This window comes from Amblyomma maculatum, chromosome 1 (assembly GCF_055883805.1).
Source record: "Amblyomma maculatum isolate TAMU_Amacu chromosome 1, ASM5588380v1, whole genome shotgun sequence".
In the NCBI taxonomy this organism is placed as follows: domain Eukaryota; kingdom Metazoa; phylum Arthropoda; class Arachnida; order Ixodida; family Ixodidae; genus Amblyomma; species Amblyomma maculatum.
In genome coordinates, this window is record NC_139344.1 from 372,098,075 (window position 1) to 372,116,199 (window position 18,125).

The 18,125-nt window shown below is 45.6% G+C and overlaps 1 pseudogene; it reads left to right on the top strand.

Annotated features, from left to right (window-relative positions):
- LOC146208194 (organic cation transporter protein-like) overlaps window positions 1-17,503 on the top strand; it is a 31,103-nt pseudogene extending 13,600 nt beyond the window's left edge.
- The last annotated feature ends 622 nt before the right edge of the window (window positions 17,504-18,125 follow it).

Here is an 18,125-nt window from a genome sequence, read left to right on the forward strand (position 1 = left end):
AAATAGAAGAGATACACTTCACATCACACATATCCAGTACGTACCCAACAATACCACCATCGCATCAAGCCGATGGCTTTCCTACTTAATAAAATTTGAACTTGCACTCTCTCCCTTTCTTGCACGCGAGACTCATGTGCGCACTGAGAAGTAAGAAAGCTACGGCACTCTTCCCTTCCAGAAACCTAATCTTTCAAAACCAATTCTGGAGATTGCGCAGTATCTTTGCCAATAGTAGCTCAAAGCCACTCTCGCTTTGTGACGTTAGGCCTTGAAATTAAACGAAACTAAGTGGACCACGCGTCCATTAAAATCTAAATAATGTTAAGCTTACCTTGCACTTCAATTTGCTTGCACATTTTTCTGCTTGAAGCTGCCAAGTGTTTTCAAGACCTTTGTTGCCATGTAGTTTGGTGCCTGCAATTCCCGAATAAGTGATTTGTTCCTCCTCTGAACCACTGCTGCTTCCTGCTTCTATTGCAGTGCTGGAACTGGTAGGCCCCGACCAGCGCACCCTGATGCTTGGCGTGACATGCATGGGATGGACGCTGGGCATGTGCCTGCTTCCGCTGGCCGCCTATCTTAGCCGGACTTGGGTGTTGCTGGTAACAGTGTGCGCCTCGTCCACTGTGCCACTCTTATTCTTCTTCAGGTGAGCTTCCAGGCTTCGCTGACTTGCACTGCTCAAATTGCACCGGCCGCAAGCTGAACAACCCTTCTCCTCTCCTGACTCACCGCACGTGTTCGTTGTAGGATCATCCCCGAATCTCCGCGGTGGCTCTTGTCGCAGGGCCGGTTACCTGAGGCATCGGCCATTCTGCGCAACATCGCCGCACGCAACAAAGTGGAACCTCCGGTAGACCTCGACCTGAAGCTCAAGGTCAGTGCGCTCGTCCAGATGTTCTCTGACTCCCCATTCTCTAAATTTAAAGATATGTACAATAGCAATGGCCGCAATTCAGCTTCCCAATAACTTAGCCAATAGGTATTATTATTTGGAGTTACTTTTTAATACTTAACATGGCTTTGCTTTTTCTGATCTCCATCTCATACCGTGAAGAATCAAAGTCTCTGGATCGGGCCAAATTGCACGCAGTTATCTGAACATTCTGACAGAATTCTGACACTCTGCTGTGGGTCACTTACACACCGTAATTTCTGCGCATCAAATCCTGTCGGCAGAGGGTACGCTTGAGGTGATGGCGGGCATGCTGAAGCTGTTGCAAATATTACCTCATAAAAGGTGAAGTTGTCTCATCGTAGCGAACTGTACACAACCCAATTCATTTGACGTCTCAATGCAAACCCAATTTCTATTGCTCTTTGCAATATGGGCAGTCGCCGCTTAATACGTGATGGAGCTTCTATGGTTGACAGTATTCACTAAAGCTGCCAATGATTACCTATTTCAGAAAGTTCAGCAAGGAATCAACGCCGAAGAGGAGGAGGAGAAACCGGGCTCAATTTTCGATCTCATCACTAAACCAAGATAAGAAAGAACCTGCTGATACTGACTCTCGTCGAGTGAGTCACTATGTCGTCATGCACGTCGAGAAAATTTCATAGACTTGGGAAATACAAAAATACACACAGGAGGGAGAAACGAATATAATCTTAAGGCGCAAGAAAAGTTCTTCTCAGGTACACGTGGCTCAGGCTACGCCAACAGGAAACCTCCATGCTCAAAGAACGTTCCAGTGGCCATCCCCAAAATATTCTGATGTTTTATGAGTCCACGGCAGAAGCCTTTCATAGTTCAAATAGAAGGAGTTTAAAAATTAGCAGTACACGCTGTGTTCTCAACATATTTTAGACACTCAAGTGCATCTCACCTACATAAGAAAGCAGACCTTAGCTTACCACGGCGTGCAATATCTAGACATACGCTCCTGTAAATAATTTAACGCGGTCATTTGAACTTAAAAAAAGATAAAGTAAAAATTCGTTCTGACCCAGTTCCAGAAGTAAAAATGCCAAAGCACTTCACTCACACATAAGGCACATTAATGGTCATTAGTATTCTGTCTTCCGTCATCTATAGCCGCAAATTAGATTAACGTTTGATACATTATGTCCGTGTCTATAACTCTGAAACCATTACGACAATGATGCAGTTAGAGTCAAAAACTGTTATTGTAGCATTTAAGAGAAGCTACTTTTATTTTGTCTAATCCGCTGTTGATAGACACATTTGTGATAACTCCTGCATAGGTGCAAAAGGGGCTTCTTTTATTTGAAAATAAATAAATAAAATCAAGAGCATTTTATTTTAGGAAAACTGTCGTCAATTTACAGAATAATTGGCTACGCCGAGAGGTTACTGGCAATTAACTGAAGCTGCTGAATACATCTTCAAGACGCCCTCATATTACAAGCATCTATCAGGATGCCTTTGGGAGTGAAGTACTGTAATCTCTGAAGTAATATATTTTCTCAAAAAGTTTTTAGGCAATCGGTAAGGTTTATTCTTCTTTCCTTACTTATGGTGCTGAACGTTTACTTAAAATTTGTGCGAAGGCTCGACGTTTAGTATGATACATCGGAGCAGCTTAAAGGACGGAAAATTACGAGAACATTCGAAGTCTCAAGCACCTAAGTGTTGCGCCTGAATAAAGACTTGTACTACAACTATTGCTTAAGAGAAACCGTTGCTGCGTCAATAGGGGCCCATTATAGACACTGCTTTTGGAAGCTGACTGTTGGCACCGCGCGCTTATTCGCCCTTCCTTCTAGAGGTTGCAGCTGATAAAGATGCAAAGTGCCTTGTTTACGTGTTGGCTGCAGAGGTTGAGCGTTATTCTCCAGCAATAGCGTCCCGATACTTTTTCGTTCGCGCAGCGTCCAAGAAAGTGATCGTACGATTCACCGATGTTTGAATGTCTTTGACTGGATAGTATGCTGGATTATGAACCACCCATGCTGTAAATCAATGAATGACGCTAGCAAAGTTTTACCCGCAAATCAAGCCATCGCTATAGTATAAAGTGCTTCAATTTTGGCAGAGAGAACTGCGGCAGTATGTGTATCAGAAGCATGTTCGGGTCTCATCTAATAGAATTCAGATGTTGGATGATATGTACCGCACTCTCGGTGAAAGTGTGCGCTCGCTCGCAAGTGCAGCCTTGCGATGCGCGGCAAGCAACCTCTCATGTCTCAAATACCACTCCCGTTCATTGAGCAGAACTTTAGTTGACACTTACGCTTCGTCTTTAAGGGTATGACGCGACAGGATAAGCTACCAGACCACATATAAAGCTCTGCTTTAACCAAGCTGCATGAAAGTGCTTGGAAGGCCTAAAGGGTAACGTGAATGCGAAGGTCCTTGCAGGCTTATTCTGATATCACCCTCTCTTGTGAAAGGAACGACCCGAGTTGGCAGCTCCTGCTAAAAGTAATGTCGAGCAGCCCTGAGTACAGTCAGTATTCGGCCATGTCAGTTGCCGTCTGCCATCTTCTAGCACCGTGCTCATGATTTTTCACCCATAATGCCAACGCCGGCGTACGGCGGACGGCCGTCGGCGCCGGAGTTAACGCTATCGCGTTAAAACACGCAACTCTGCGGCCCTGATACAGAAGCCGACGCCTGCATGTCCCAAGGTGCGATTACTAATACCGCTAAGGGAGGAGAGCACATTCACTGTCAACACAGGAATGCCTTATTGTGTGAATTGAAATTGCATGGCACATTATATATGCCATACCATTTTAACGCTATATGTAGTAGTAGCAAGTGGTTTTATTGAATAAAAGAAAGATATATTAATAAATGAAGGTAAATATTTTTGCCTGCCCGGTATCTGCTATCAACATGAGCTCAAGCACCTAAACCGGGGCGGCGGAAATAAAGGGATAGTAAGGAGACAGGTAGGAGAAATCAAAGATGTGGGCGACAGAGATAAAGAACAGTTTAGGTTAAAAGGTAAAGGAGTATAATACAATATTGTACATCCCCGTTCACCGAAAATCCGCCGTCGGTCCGGCGCCGGCGTTGTTAGCGAAGAATCACGAGCGTGGCGCTGGCAGCAGACATGGCCGCGCAGTGAGTGGTCGTGTAGCCTACACGTCCTGCCAAACGAAACGTCGCTCTGCCGGGTTGACTGACGTTACGTTTGGCAGGAGCTGCCAACTCAGGTAGCGCCTTTCATATGGGAGGGTGATATCAGAATCAGCCTGCCAAGACCCTTTCATTAGTTAAAGCGGGTCTTTATATATAGGCTGGTAACCTACGCGTTTGGTATGTTACGCTGTATATAGGGTATACTGTAAAATACGTTTCATCTAATTAAGACTTTTCGATGTATTGAAGATAGACTGTTTGGGTTAGATTATCGCATTCTTCGGTATAGCACTTGCAATGGTACAGTGCATGGCAATACAGCTAGCTACTAGGACGGCTAAGCAATATTGAATTGTTAACTCTTTTACCTATTATCACGATGCTCATTATTCTTTAGATGCTCGTAGCTGACCGTAAGTAATATCGACATGAGTTTTTGCTATCTGTAAAAACGTCATTTGCGCAATTCGCAAAGCAGCGAAAATGTGTTCACCATCCCCCCCCCCCCCCCAATATCAATCATTATTCACTGAAAGGAGCAGTGGCAGACTTCCCTAGCACCTGGTCGCGAGGACAGGCTGCTGGACTTGCCTCAGAGAGTAGTGGCGGCCTACCCGACATGGGATTCTTGCCTCCTCCACCACCCCCTTTTTTGAAAATAAATAAAGTCATCCCTCACTCACCTGTAACCACAGCTTTTCAATACTACTAGTTTAGAAACTTTCCGTAGGCGCATGTATAATGAAAAAACGGCGGTTTGAATTGGTCAAAATTCAGGTGTATGTGATTAGTGGCGGCGCCAGCGGCCATCAAAAGAAACTGCGTATAAGGTGCAAACTCTGAGATTGTTAGTAATTGCACAAACACCATGAAAAATAAAATAAATTGAAGACTTGCGGTTGCAATAATTCTTAAAGATAACAGTCATATAGTAAACTAAGATGGAATAGAAGAGAGAAAAACGTGATTTCCAAAAGGCAATAAGGGCAGTAGTAAAAAGCTTGTATTGACCATTTCCAGATAGCGCAAAAATTCATAGACACCCAAAAAATGCATATGAAAACTACAAGTCACATTTTAAAGCGGAGGTTCGCGGCTGGTATGGTCCAAAAGCTCTGCCTGTAACGTGCTCGCCACACGCCGCTCCGACCCAGGCGCTGTGATAAGAGAGCACACGATACGTACACGCTGCTGTTCCACGCGCGCTCTTAAGGAAGCGCTGTTTGAGACCGTTTACGCTTTCGACCTCATGAGGTCCGAAAAGAAGCTGTCTTGCACAGCCGAAGTGAATGGCTTTTTTTTTTTTTAAGCATCGAAAGCTGATACTGGTATTGTATACGGTGAGCTACAACCGATTCTGATGTAATGAGACTAACAGTATAAGTGGAAATAGTAACTATTGAATATTAATGAATGAGCCAGCGAATTAGCACTTCTCGGATGTAATGTGACCCACTCTGCAAACTGCAATTCTATAGCGGCCGAAGTGGTCTTGCCACACAAACAAAACACTCTATTTTTTAAATATTGCGGAAAGTGTTAGGGGATAAACACGGCACACTACGTCTGCCATATATCCAGAGTATGTGAAGCTTATCGACCCAGTGTAACATACTATCATTATCTCCGTACAGGGGGCCCCAGAAAAATCGTGGTAGCATATACTGACCGGTGCATTAGAGGTAGAAGAAGATAGAGCGCAATCGGTAGAAGTAGAGTGCGTTGAAGTGTCGCCCATTTCCGTTGCCGCGTTCCTGGTTCAGCTCCATCTGTGTCTTCTTTGAGCATCTACAATAGTCCTTTAGTGTAACAACTATTACACATCTGGTAAAGGTGCTGGGTCCGCTTCCCGACCTGCGTATGCCTACAAGTTAAATACACGGATCTCACACCGGTCCATCAGCGCCCAAGCCGTCACCTGAATTCGGGCCTCCTGCCATCTCTACAAGGACGACGCAGCCTCGACCGATGGTTCCACCAAAAATGACCACATATAGCAGGTCTGCGGCGTCCATCTTCTACCACACGCTGCGAACACTGCCATCTTTCCACGGCGATGTGTACGAAGACGCGGAACACTGGCTGGACACCTTCGAGCGCGTCGCCCTCTACAACGACTGGAACGACGACCGTAAGCTCCATAACGTTTAATTTGCACTCAACTCCGCTAGGACATAGTTCGAGAACCATGAAAACACCCTGCCACCTGGAAAACATTTTGCTGAAATCTGCGCGATAAGTTCCCCAACACAGACCGCCTGGAGAAAGCTGAAGATGCGCTTCACTTCCGTATCCAGCGGACTTACAAAACCTTCTGCATGTATGTGGAGGACATGACGCGCCTCTTCAAGCATGTTGACCCCTTTATGGCGGAGAAGAAGCTTCGGCACCTATGCGTGGGGTAAAGCAGGAGCTTTGCGTCGGTCTGGTGCGCAGTCCACCGCGTACTGTTGCTGAATTCCTCACTGAGGCGACCACAATGGAGACGGCGCTTCTGCAACGAGCCCGGCAATACAATCGGGATGTAATCACGCTTGGGCCCGCTGTTTCTTCGATGCCGCTAGGGAGCGATATGGCACGTTACCTAATCAGGTTGGTCGTCAGGGAGGAACTACAAGCCCCCCCCCAGCTGCCTTCTAGCGCGCCTTTAATTACATCGCTGTCTGAAGTCGTCCGGGACGAGGTGCTCCTGGCAGCGCAGCAAAAACTCTCTGAGGGTCCTAGACAGATTGAGGTCAGACCTGCCTATGCATCTGTCCTCTGCCGGGCGCCAGCACCAGTCTGCAACGTGAATACCGCGACTTAAGCAGTACAGCAGTCTTGTCTTCCCCGTGCGCCTGCTCGACCAGTCTATCAGCGGCAACGGAAATGTGATGTGTGGCGTGCACCGGATCGGCGGCCCCTCTGCTACCATTGTGGTGAGGCGGGTCATCTTTACAGTGCCTGCCCGTACCTCCGAGTCGGCCTGCGTGGTTTCGTGCCCCACGATCCTTGCCCGTGGAACAGCGAAAGACCACTCGAAATTGAAGCTCATCTGTCAGCCCGTCAGTCGCCTGGAACATACGGTCGCTATGACTCTAGATCGTCATCTGCACTGCGGTACCGTTCTCCAAGCCCTCAGCGAGACGCCACCTATCCTGTGCGGCCTTCTCCCAGTTATCTATTTGAGGGTGAACTGGTCATTAAAGTAAGTTAGAACTCTTCACAAAAGCAAAAACAAAAAATTCTGAGGGTACTGACGTCTGTTACAGCAGAGAAATGTCAAAGCCCTAGCGTTTGTTGCTGCTGATGAACATGATTCAAGTGACACTACGTCACATGTCTGTGGTGTGGCGTCATTCCCTTTTGAAGTCATCTTGAATCACGAGACACTTTGTCACGTGAGTCTGACGTGAGTCTTCGTCACGTGAGTGTGACGTCTTCACATTTTACATTTCCTGAAACAGCGCACACTTTGTCACGCGATACCGATGTGACGTCATCGTTTTTGCAGATCATCCTTGATCACATAATGCTTCGCACGTCATTATGGTGTGATTCCTCAATTTTTGCAAGTCGTCCTGAATCATGTGACATTTAGTTTTCAGTGACTGCTGCGACATCACTTTTTGCATATGATCCTGAATCGAGTAATTATTATTTCTGACCTGACTCTGAGGTGACGTCATCACTTTTTCCAAGTCAGGTAGAATCAGTGACTCTTCTTCACGTGAGTAAGGTGTGACGTGATCGATTGCAAGCCATGCTGAATCATGTAACAAAGCCACGTGACTGGTGGGACGTCATCAAGTTTTAAATTGCAGCTTTAATTATGACAGTTTATCACATGATAAGCTCTTTATTAAAAATCTACTCCCCTTTGGGGGATTCCCCTCAATATTTGGCCAAGATCTGATGTGATGTCACCATTTCTGCAAGTAATCCTGACTCATGCGATATATTGTCGTGTGATTCCGCTATTATAACTTTCCGCCTGGAATCCTCAGTTTCGCGACACTGTCGTGTGACTTCTTTGGGGTGGTCATAATCTTTTGGAAGTCCTCTTGAATCACGGGAATCTTTATTGTCGTAGGAACCCGCTATGACATTACCACTTTTGGCAGTCATCCTCAACCCATTGTCATTTCTTACTCACGCTGCCTCGATGTGACGTCCTCACATTTTGTATGTAATTTTGCATCACTTGAAATATTTCGTCACATGACTCCAGTGTGACAATTTTCCAAATACTTATGTGTCACTTGACCTTGACACTTTTGTCATTCTATATTACGTGGCACTTCTTGTGACAGGCTGACGTCACATCAATAGTATGAAGTTACATATAACAACTCTTTTCCATATATATAACTCTTCTCTTCCTCTTTTTAATCCCCTTAAACCTTTTCCACAATGTAGGGTAGCCAACCGGAGGCCTTTCTGGTTAACATCCCTGCCTTCCAGCTTCATCTCTATCTATTTATCTACATAAAGCAACACATGAGGCGGCATAAAATATTTCCCACCTTTATTTTCAGTCAAATAAAAGCTTTATTCACTCATTAGGTTTTGTTCATGGCACAGCATGACATCAAATTACTAGTCCTATTTACACTACTTGTTCAACTTCATATGACTAAGTATTACACTGCATGACTTACCATTACACTTTTAAAGATACCTGACTGATAAGAAGGCATACAACATCATGCGAGGTTACGTGGACTTTTGGGACCTTGAATTCCGGCGACACATTCTGCGGACAACTTCCGGCGATTGCTTTTTCTTCTCGTGAGACGTATAAGGCTTTCACCGTAATAAATGCCTATTTATATGTTCCCCTTATTATTTGTTACATCGGTACATAAGGACGAAGAGGCATCCTGGTAGTTTCGCACTAGCTGAAATAGTGACGCCAGCGATCAGCATGCAGTACATGATGAGCACAATGGACACCCAACATTTCACGATTGCTTGTACAGATATTTTCCGCGAAGATACCACCTCTATCTTTTCTTTCTGTGCCACAACAGCGGCGTGTCTCGTGCAGGTGCGCCAACGGCAGCGCCTACGGCGGCTTGCACATCAACGTTACGCACTTGAGCGGCAACGTGTTCCTCAACTTCCTGTACCTGGCGCTAGTTGAGTTCCCAGCCAACGCAGTCGGATGGTGGAGCATGGACCGTTTCGGCCGCCGCTGGACCAATGTCTTCTTCATGCTGCTTACAGCTACCTCCTGCTGGGCAGCCGTAGTCGCACATACATGTGAGTTGCCGACACTGCGGCCAGCTTCTACGTCATCTTGTGCTTGCCGGCCCTCAGTGTTGTTGCGCACTACGGGCGCCTAAATCCGAAAAAAAAAAAACTGGTAATTCACTGTAGTTTGGTGGTTGTTGGTATTCTGGGGGGCATATCGAGGGATAGAATACCGGTCACGGCAACCGCGTTTAGATGGATGTGAAAAGCACGAGGCTCACGCGCTGTGCGATGTGAGCACGTGTTGAAGAACAATAGATAATATAACTTATTCCCGAAACCTAGACTACAGTCCTTCACTCATCCTCATTTCGCTGCTACTTTCCTACTGCCTCAACGGTGTGGTTAAGGTTTGTACCACAAGTAAGAGACAGCGTTTTTCTTCCCTGGTAAAATGTCACTATTTGCGTACATTTTCGAGTTCCCTTTGGCGACAGCCTTTAATCCTGAGCCGGCGAATGGTTGAGCACCGCGAAAATCCCCAAGGACGTTGTGGCATATTTCGCTTTACTGATGTACTTATGGCGAAGTTTTCTACTTGGAAGATCAGGTTATTCTCTGCTACGCGTAGAACAGCTCTGCTGCGCAGGCCGGCTCTTTTGGGTCCTAAGGAAGCTATTCTGGAATGGCATGGCCAACAATTAAGAATCATAATATTCTCTCAAATGTTGCGTCTAAATTTTTCTGCAGTTTCTGGGAAGAGTCGGCTTTGCCTCAAGTTTTTGACAGAACAGACGAGAGTTGTTGCGCCAAATTATTGCGCCAAAGAGTGGGTTGCTTTTTCAAAAAGTATAGTATGTTGTCTTCGTTATTCGGTGACCTTGACCAATTTGTAACGTCGCCTCTCTCTCTCTCTCTCTCTGTCGAGTATGTGACGCAGCCGGCGTGGTCCACCTGATCTCCTCGATCGTGGCCAAGTTGTCCACCACGGCGGCGTACATGATGATGTACCAACAGTCGGACGAACTGTTCCCGACACCACTGCGACCTTTCTCGGTGGGCGTACTCACGGCGCTGTCCTCCCTCTTAACCGCATTCGTACCGCACGTCATCTACTTGGTACGTTTTCTGCTTATTTAGTAAGAATGATGCTAGCGACCGACAGTGGTGATGCACTGTTAGTACCTTCCGGTATACATGAAGCGGATCTGCGAGGAGCCCCTTCTCGCAACAAAACTTTGCTGCCATACTTCGCAAATTCGAGATTCGAACTGCCCCTAAACACGCCTAGCTGCAGCATTTAAAAGGGCACTGAAAGGGTGCACACCAAGGATGAGAAACGCCGATTACAGAATAAATCAAGGGGTTCTCAAACTGGGTTCCGTGCGCTGCTTCCATGGATTGCGCGAGATCCCATTGGACTAACCTCTTGCCAACCCCCCCCCCCCCCCCCCTTTGCACTTCAAGTATCCCTTTTTCCTTTTTTGGATCGTTAGCTTTCCCTCGTTCCTCAATTTCGCGCCGTCATCGTAGTTACTTCTACAGCGCAAAATGGCATCGTACAAAGATGGTGAGCGTCGCCGGCTTGTTTATTTTGAAGAAGCGCCGGAGGTGACGGTCCGCCTAGTGACCTTGGTAGCGTGCGGATTTGCTGTTTTATAGGGGACACAATTGCACCTAGGGGGCGCTGCCAGCGCCCTCCGTGGAGGCCTTGGCAAAACCTCCGCACAGCACAGCCGCGTAGACTGTTCTAACGTCTGCAAAGGGCTGCATTCGAGGGCGTGCACGCGCGTGGATGTTGCTCTCCTCCTTCTGCCGTGTTCTGGCCGCCGTCACGTTGCAAGAAAAACAAAAAGAAAAAACAACTGCGATTAAATTACGACACGCTTTTTCGCACAACTTCTGCGGTAAATGATAACCGGGTGGCATGTCGGCCCCTTTTGTTAATGTATCTAGTACCGCTCGTATCTCGGACTGCTGTTTGTCCCTGGCGGTGCCGCAGAGGCCATCGCGAAACCGAGTTAGCCTCAAACACAGACGTGTCAACTCTTCTATCCTCAAACGTGATCCTGCTTCCGGAGCTCAAAACTGCGCACTCGGTCGAACAGACAGCTGAACTAGGGATTGTACAGAGCAGATGTAGAACTACGAAGACAATGGTTCCTTGGAGAACTGTCCCCACCTGCATCAAAAATCGTCAGGCATTTCCTCGAAGTTCATCTCGGGGAGAAAGAGAAACCCTCCGCAAAAATGACATCCATCGGCTTCCGGTCAATGAGCCAGGTCGTTAGAAACAACTCATTTTTAAAGTTAGATAAGTCATGTTTCGGACAGCAGCGCCGCAGCAGCGAACTAACTTCCCCTGGCCGCTGTCGGCACGAACTGTGTAACCACTCTGTAGCATCCTGTGTAGTCGTCACCGGGCTGAAGCGAATGGGTCAATGTGGGAGACAATGTTTAGTTTCGTTGATCGTGGTGGGGGGTTGCCTAAAACAGCTGTTCTCAAAAATTTGAATGAGCCCCTTTCAAGGGAGTGGTCACAAAGGGAAGAGAAGCACCCCAACCGGAATACTCGTCGCTGTGAACACGCGTATCAGATTCTCCACAAGAAGGCTGCATCTTTCATTGTCTCAACAGCAGTTCCAGATACATCAGGGCGTCCGCATTTTTCTTTGCTATCCTAAATCTTAACAAAACAGGTGCCGCCTCGGGTCTCTCAAGCTACCTGTCGCTTGTCTGTCACCTTCGAGTAGCAAATCCGAGTTCATGGTGTTTTTCGCGGTTTTTTATATTTTTTTGTCCTGTAAACAAGCGCTTTAAGAAAACGTTGTTCGAGTCTCCCCTGGTAGTACTGAAAAGCAATGTTACATTTTTTTTTTTTTCAGTCGAACGATATTACGTTCTTAATGCCCTCTTTTTCTCAAACTTTTTAGCAATGCTGCATATAAGCGCTAGTATAATATTTGAACAAGCATATTATAATAACAATAACTTAACATGTATACAGCATAAATGTAATATTATTGAAAATTATAAAGCAACCCTGCGCGAGCATAGGGTCGCCACCCGTGATGGTACGCAACTTGAAAGCTTTCCAAAGACCTCCGTACTGCACAACTTCATAAAGCAGCACAACTCCTACACTCACCTCTGGACAAATAGCACAGTGCCAAGCTTTTATATCCACCATCGGTGGGTATACAGGGAGTGGTTGTTACGAATATATACATACAAAATTACAGGGCCATGCGTGCACTGTATGGCAGGTATCATATCGAATATCTAGTTGCAAAGAACTGTAATTTTAAATTTATGCTTAATGGAAGAAAGTGTTCAGAAGTGCAGGACTCAGTGCTTGAAATATATTTGCTATGTTGTTTGATAGGTACGTCTCGAAAATTGTTTTAACGTGTAGAAGGTTACATTAAAGCAACATTTCTTTGTAACATAAAAATGATGCTCAAAAATAACATGAATTATTACATAATATTATAGACTATAAGGACAGGAATAAGATGGCTACACAGTATGAAAGAGCACTGAACAAAGGTTATGGGGGAGCCTCAGTTCGCAAGAAGAGCCAACGTTTCGACAAGTGGACTCTTCATATAACAACATTCAAACGTCAGCATTAGTATAATGTTCGCTCTCAATGCTCTACTAATGTTATTTATATGTCACAAAACATAAGCGAACATTCAGGTATCTTAGATAACAATATTACAATATCATTGTAATGATCGGAGCCACCTGGGTCCTTTTTTCAGGACATGAAGCATCGCGTAATGACGTTAGTCTATCAGCTAATTGTAATTTCTCGCTTTCGAACGCACCAATAAAAGTACTTTTGTTTCCAACCAGCCCCTTTATCAGCCGAGCAACAGAAAAACGGAAATATGAGAAGCCCCACTGGCTTTAGGAAATCAGTCCCCTCACTTTCCACACCCTCCTCCCTCACCGTGGCGGGCTTGGTTAGCCAAAGGCCAGCTGAAAGACAGTTGTTCTTTGTGACCCTGGCCCAGGACATTTTCGACCCTTAGTACTGCGTTTCAGTAAAGTTGTTTCGTCCTCCTCACCACAGACGAAGAGCACCGGCTTTGTACGTGTCTCTACGCGATTATTCCTCCTCCTCGTTATCCCTCTCTGGCTCCGTGCGCACGTGCGGATGCGCTTAGTACGCGCTCCTACGCGGGCTGTCTGCACAGGTTCCACAGTCAGCCGAGCGCTGCGCGGCCGCGGCTGCGCGTAGGTTTTGCCGCTTCTCTCCGCTTCTTCAAAACCCGGGCGCTGGCGTCGTCGTGCAAACTCGTGCAAAGGTTATAAAGGGGACGTGGCACATAAGACGACGCCTGTTGCTTGGTGCTAGTGCACTCGTGCGCGTTGTGACTAAAGGCGTGGACCGCACAGCAGTGTTAGCCGAGCCAAGACGTAAATGTGTGCGCGTCTTATTGGGCGTTTTATTGCGAAAGCAATACTACTCTAGGTTTCGAGCCTTCAGCGTAGCGCGGCGGTAGCCACGTACGTCTCACCCACATGACGCTGTGACGTCCCACCCCACGTGACACTAGGGTGTGGGCTGGCAGGAGCTGCCAAATTGTGTTCAATTGGGTCTCTCGTTTCACATGGGACGGTTATGTGAGAATCAGCCTGCTAGGCCCCTGGCATTCACAAGGTACATTCATACGGCTTGGTCAAAGCGGGGCTTTATATGTGGGCTGAGGAAGTAGAAAAAGAGAAGAAGAAGAACGCTCAGTCACCCGCAGCTAATGCTTTCGCTCAATAATTGGTTCAACAGCGTTGAACCCTTGTAATTTTTTCCGAACGTACCGATGTCGTCAGAGGCGTCGAGTCGAAGTTTCGCCGACGGTGATCATCACCACCGAGATCTTGTCTTGTTACGCCCTCGGTGGTAACGCGCTGAGCCCACTTGCGCAAAAAGAAATCTGCTCAATTAATAACAAAATAAGAATGCCTACGCTGCGCTCCTTCCAAGGCAGGAAGTGGCAGGTAAACATAAAATCGTATTGAGCGTAGCCCAGTCGGTCCAGAAAACGCCAGCGCAGGTGGCATAATTCTGCGTTCTTGTTTCTAATTGAGGTCTGAGTGTGCGCGATACGGACATTAATAAAGCGCTATTTGCCAAAAGCAAAAAAAGCGATGCTTGCAAAAGCAAACAAAATCAATGAAAAAACAGGACAGGTATGTGCACAAGAAACATCGCCTGATTATCATGGCAGTGAAAGGGAAGGGTGGGGCGGTAGGCTAATATTTGTTCCTGTTCTGCTTCCTTGAGGCAAAAGAGTTTGAGAACTCCTGTGGTATATATTGAATCACCAATCATCCTCCCTAAGCCAGTGACTAAGCCGACAACTAGGACGTGCGATCGAAAAACGTGTGCCTAATAGCTAAGCTCTTAAGGTAAACAATGAGCACTTCGGAAACTGCTGACATTTCATATATTCTGCAACTACTCAACGTATTTACATCTCTTCTTGTCTCGTGACAGCAATTTTTTTTCATTTCACAATGTCTTAAATGCCAGAATTTCGTGGCCGATTCAGTGCTTAATTTTATATCTATCCGTTGATGGAACTTCTGCTTCTAATCTATATTATGGTAATTCGATCCATCAGTCCATCACTGGTTTATATCTACTGACGCTTATGTACTTTCGCAGCTTATCTTTGATGTTTTCTTGTGCTCTGCAGGCTAGTATGTAGTCAGCATTTCTGATTACTTTAATGATGACGAAGCTCCTTGGAGGGAGACGTACAAAAAGAATTTATAGGGTAGATACATACATACCAAAACGTACATTACTCACAGACAAAAGCACTATGCAAAACACTATAGGGTATATATACATAATAAACTCCATTCCTCTATGAATGAGACCCTTAATTTATATGTGCTGCTTTGAGTAGTTGGGACTCGATACCTGAGTTATTGGAAGCATACACGACTTTTCACTTGCACACTTCTTGGTTCGCGCATCTTAAATTCTCTTCGGAGAATTCCGCTCTACTGCCTTTTAACCATGAATAAATTTCTTATTCATATAAGCAGAGAACTGCTCCATTAATGGCGTGTTTAGTCTGAAGAACAGAGCGATCACATACATAACTTACAAACAAAGTGGATTCGTCCAAATTGTTAGAGCATTCTACAAAATCAAAGAACGCGGACATAACACAAAATATCTAATGGGAACCGTTCACATCATGACGCAGGACCAATATGGTGCCTGGATACCGTTCCTCTTTATGACGGTGCTGACCACGGCTGCGGGTCTTGCGGCTGCGTGGCTACCCGAAACCGAGGGCTACCCGCTTATCCAGACAGTCGAGGAGGCTGACAAATTTGGCCGCGAACAGAAGTTCTTCTCTTTCAACAGGTGAGGGATAACCCACGTATAGACTTGCTAACAGTTGGAAGCATATATTGCGCTATCTACAAGGGATATTTTTACCAGTACATCTTTCGTTCCTTCTCTCTCTGCTTGTTATTCACTTCCTTAGTTTACAACTTCATTACTTTTTCTGGTGTCATTTCTCTCGGAAACATATTATTACGGACGAGGAAAAAGAAGCGAGCCGTGGCGCGGGCAGGAGCGCTCGCGCTAGGCCCTTCGCAATTGATTAAAATCATCTCTCTGTTATCCGGCTTGCCACCCCGTAACAATATATTGAGATTGTTTCGCTAAGTGTGTGACTAGTAGTTACATTGCTCCTGTATATTAGCAAATTAAAGGTTTGAAAGTGTGCCAAATAGCATCTTTATTCGAGTCAATAAGTATTTTTATAAGTCAGCAGACCAATATCTCGGATAGGGTATACGTTGCTCCAGTCAATTAGCATATTAAAGGTTTGAAAGTGTGGCAGAAACATGGAATTTTCTTGTGTTTCTCACTGAAATACCGTTTTTAATCAAGCCAACAAGAGATTTTTATCAGTCAGAAGACCAGTATCTGGGATACAGAAATCAATTGCGAAAGTTGACAAAAGTTTTTTGCTATATTGTGTCTTTAAAATCTTGCTTTAAAACTGCTGTCAAGGTTCATGCTATTACTTGAACTTCAGATGATGTCGTTAGTTTGGAGGAAAGGGCATGCATGGGAGTTTCGGTTATTTTTGTTTGTTTGTTTTTTTTTTTTTTTGGTGTAATGTCCCAAAGCGATTCAGGCTATCAGACACGTCGGAATCCGCCTTTATTACAAGATGTGGCGCCCTTTGCGAAGCGGTTGAAAATTCGCATGCAACTGGTTGAAAACGCGTTTGGGAGACGCAGCCGCCTGTGAAGTGACGATGATGATGATGATCTACTTGCTAGCTACCGCCATCTGTCGCAAACGCCTGTAACAAATATGAACTACGCATGGCCTCCGCGACCGGCTCCAGCTGCGCCTATCACGGAGGACAAGAACTGCATATGCTAAACTGGGTTGGTGGTTCTTTTTCAATTGGGAAAGGGCGCGCATGCGCATAGTGGTCTTGTAAAATGGCGGATTGAGAGCTCCGATAATATTCGACCATATGGGGTTCTTAACCTGTATTCACATCGCAGAGTACATGGCGCCTTTTTTTCCGCCTCCATCGTAAAACCGCCGACGTGGTAGAGAGCAAACCCGGGTAATAAGGCTTAGTGTACACGAAGTGACGGAGAGAGCAGATAAAAAAGAACTGAGTCGGGAAATATATAACATACGATGCGCCTCAGGAGCAGGGGTACAAGGAGCAGAGGTATGATGAGATCATCTAGTATTGTATCACATACCCCAGTCGAAAAAAAACTACAGAATCGTGTCAAAAATACGACCAAATATTATGTAGTTCTGTCGTAAACGTCAGATGTTTCTTCTTTTCTGTAGTTTTTCTGTAGTATATTTCTGTTGTCTGTAGTTCTGTAGCACTTTTCTGTCGTAACTACAGAAATTTCTGATGTTACTATAGAACGTTCTGTTGTCACAACAGGTTTCCAGTCAAAAACCGCGCAGAAATTCTGTCGCAACAATAGAAAAATTTTCTGTAGTTGTTTTCGACTGGGATATTAGTGGGAGGATTGAAGTCATATATGTGTGAAGTAATCGGACATCTGCTTACCATTTTTTCCTACAGGATAAAAGAATCCTCGAAGTCCGGACACCATAATGAAAAGAGCGAAAAGGCATCTGTCGAAATGCAGTCCCTGCATGATGAAGCACGACTGCCCAGAAGGCGCTTCATACACTGCTGTGTCTTATACAAGCAACTTTCCAGCTCGGAAGATGCATGATACAGGGCATGCCACCCCATCGAAATGAAAAGCGAAAAACACAGACTGGCGGGCCTTGCCTGTAAATATAAAAGGTTCATATAGTCCCGACCTAATGGCGAAGCGCTGAATTCCTATTTATAGCAATCATCAGCCTGAGCAATAGCCAAGGTGAAGACGTCCTCCGACTAATCGCCAAGCTGCGACTTGAAGGTGCTCCACTCAAGATCGAAGCATTACACCCCATCTCAGCATGCAGATGGTAAAATCTGGGCCAGGACTTACAAATTTTTCTACATCAAAAACCATGATTACAACCAGTTGCTTCGCACACTTCCCCTCCCGACCGTCCCCCAGCTTACATAAACACAGCTTTCGTACGAGCAGTGCCCTCAGCATTTCGAGCTGCATTCATGGACCCTTGTTCCGTTTTGTGCCGCACCGCTGTCTCGCTCTTCAAAGCCATTCTCAACGACGGCTTAGGGGTAAAAGCACTCGAGTGCTTAACTCAGGGTCGTGGGATCTACTCCAGGCAGCCATGGTCTTGTTTCCATGGGGCCCATATTGCGAAGTCTGCTGCATATATATATATATATATATATATATATATATATATATATATATATATATATATATATATATA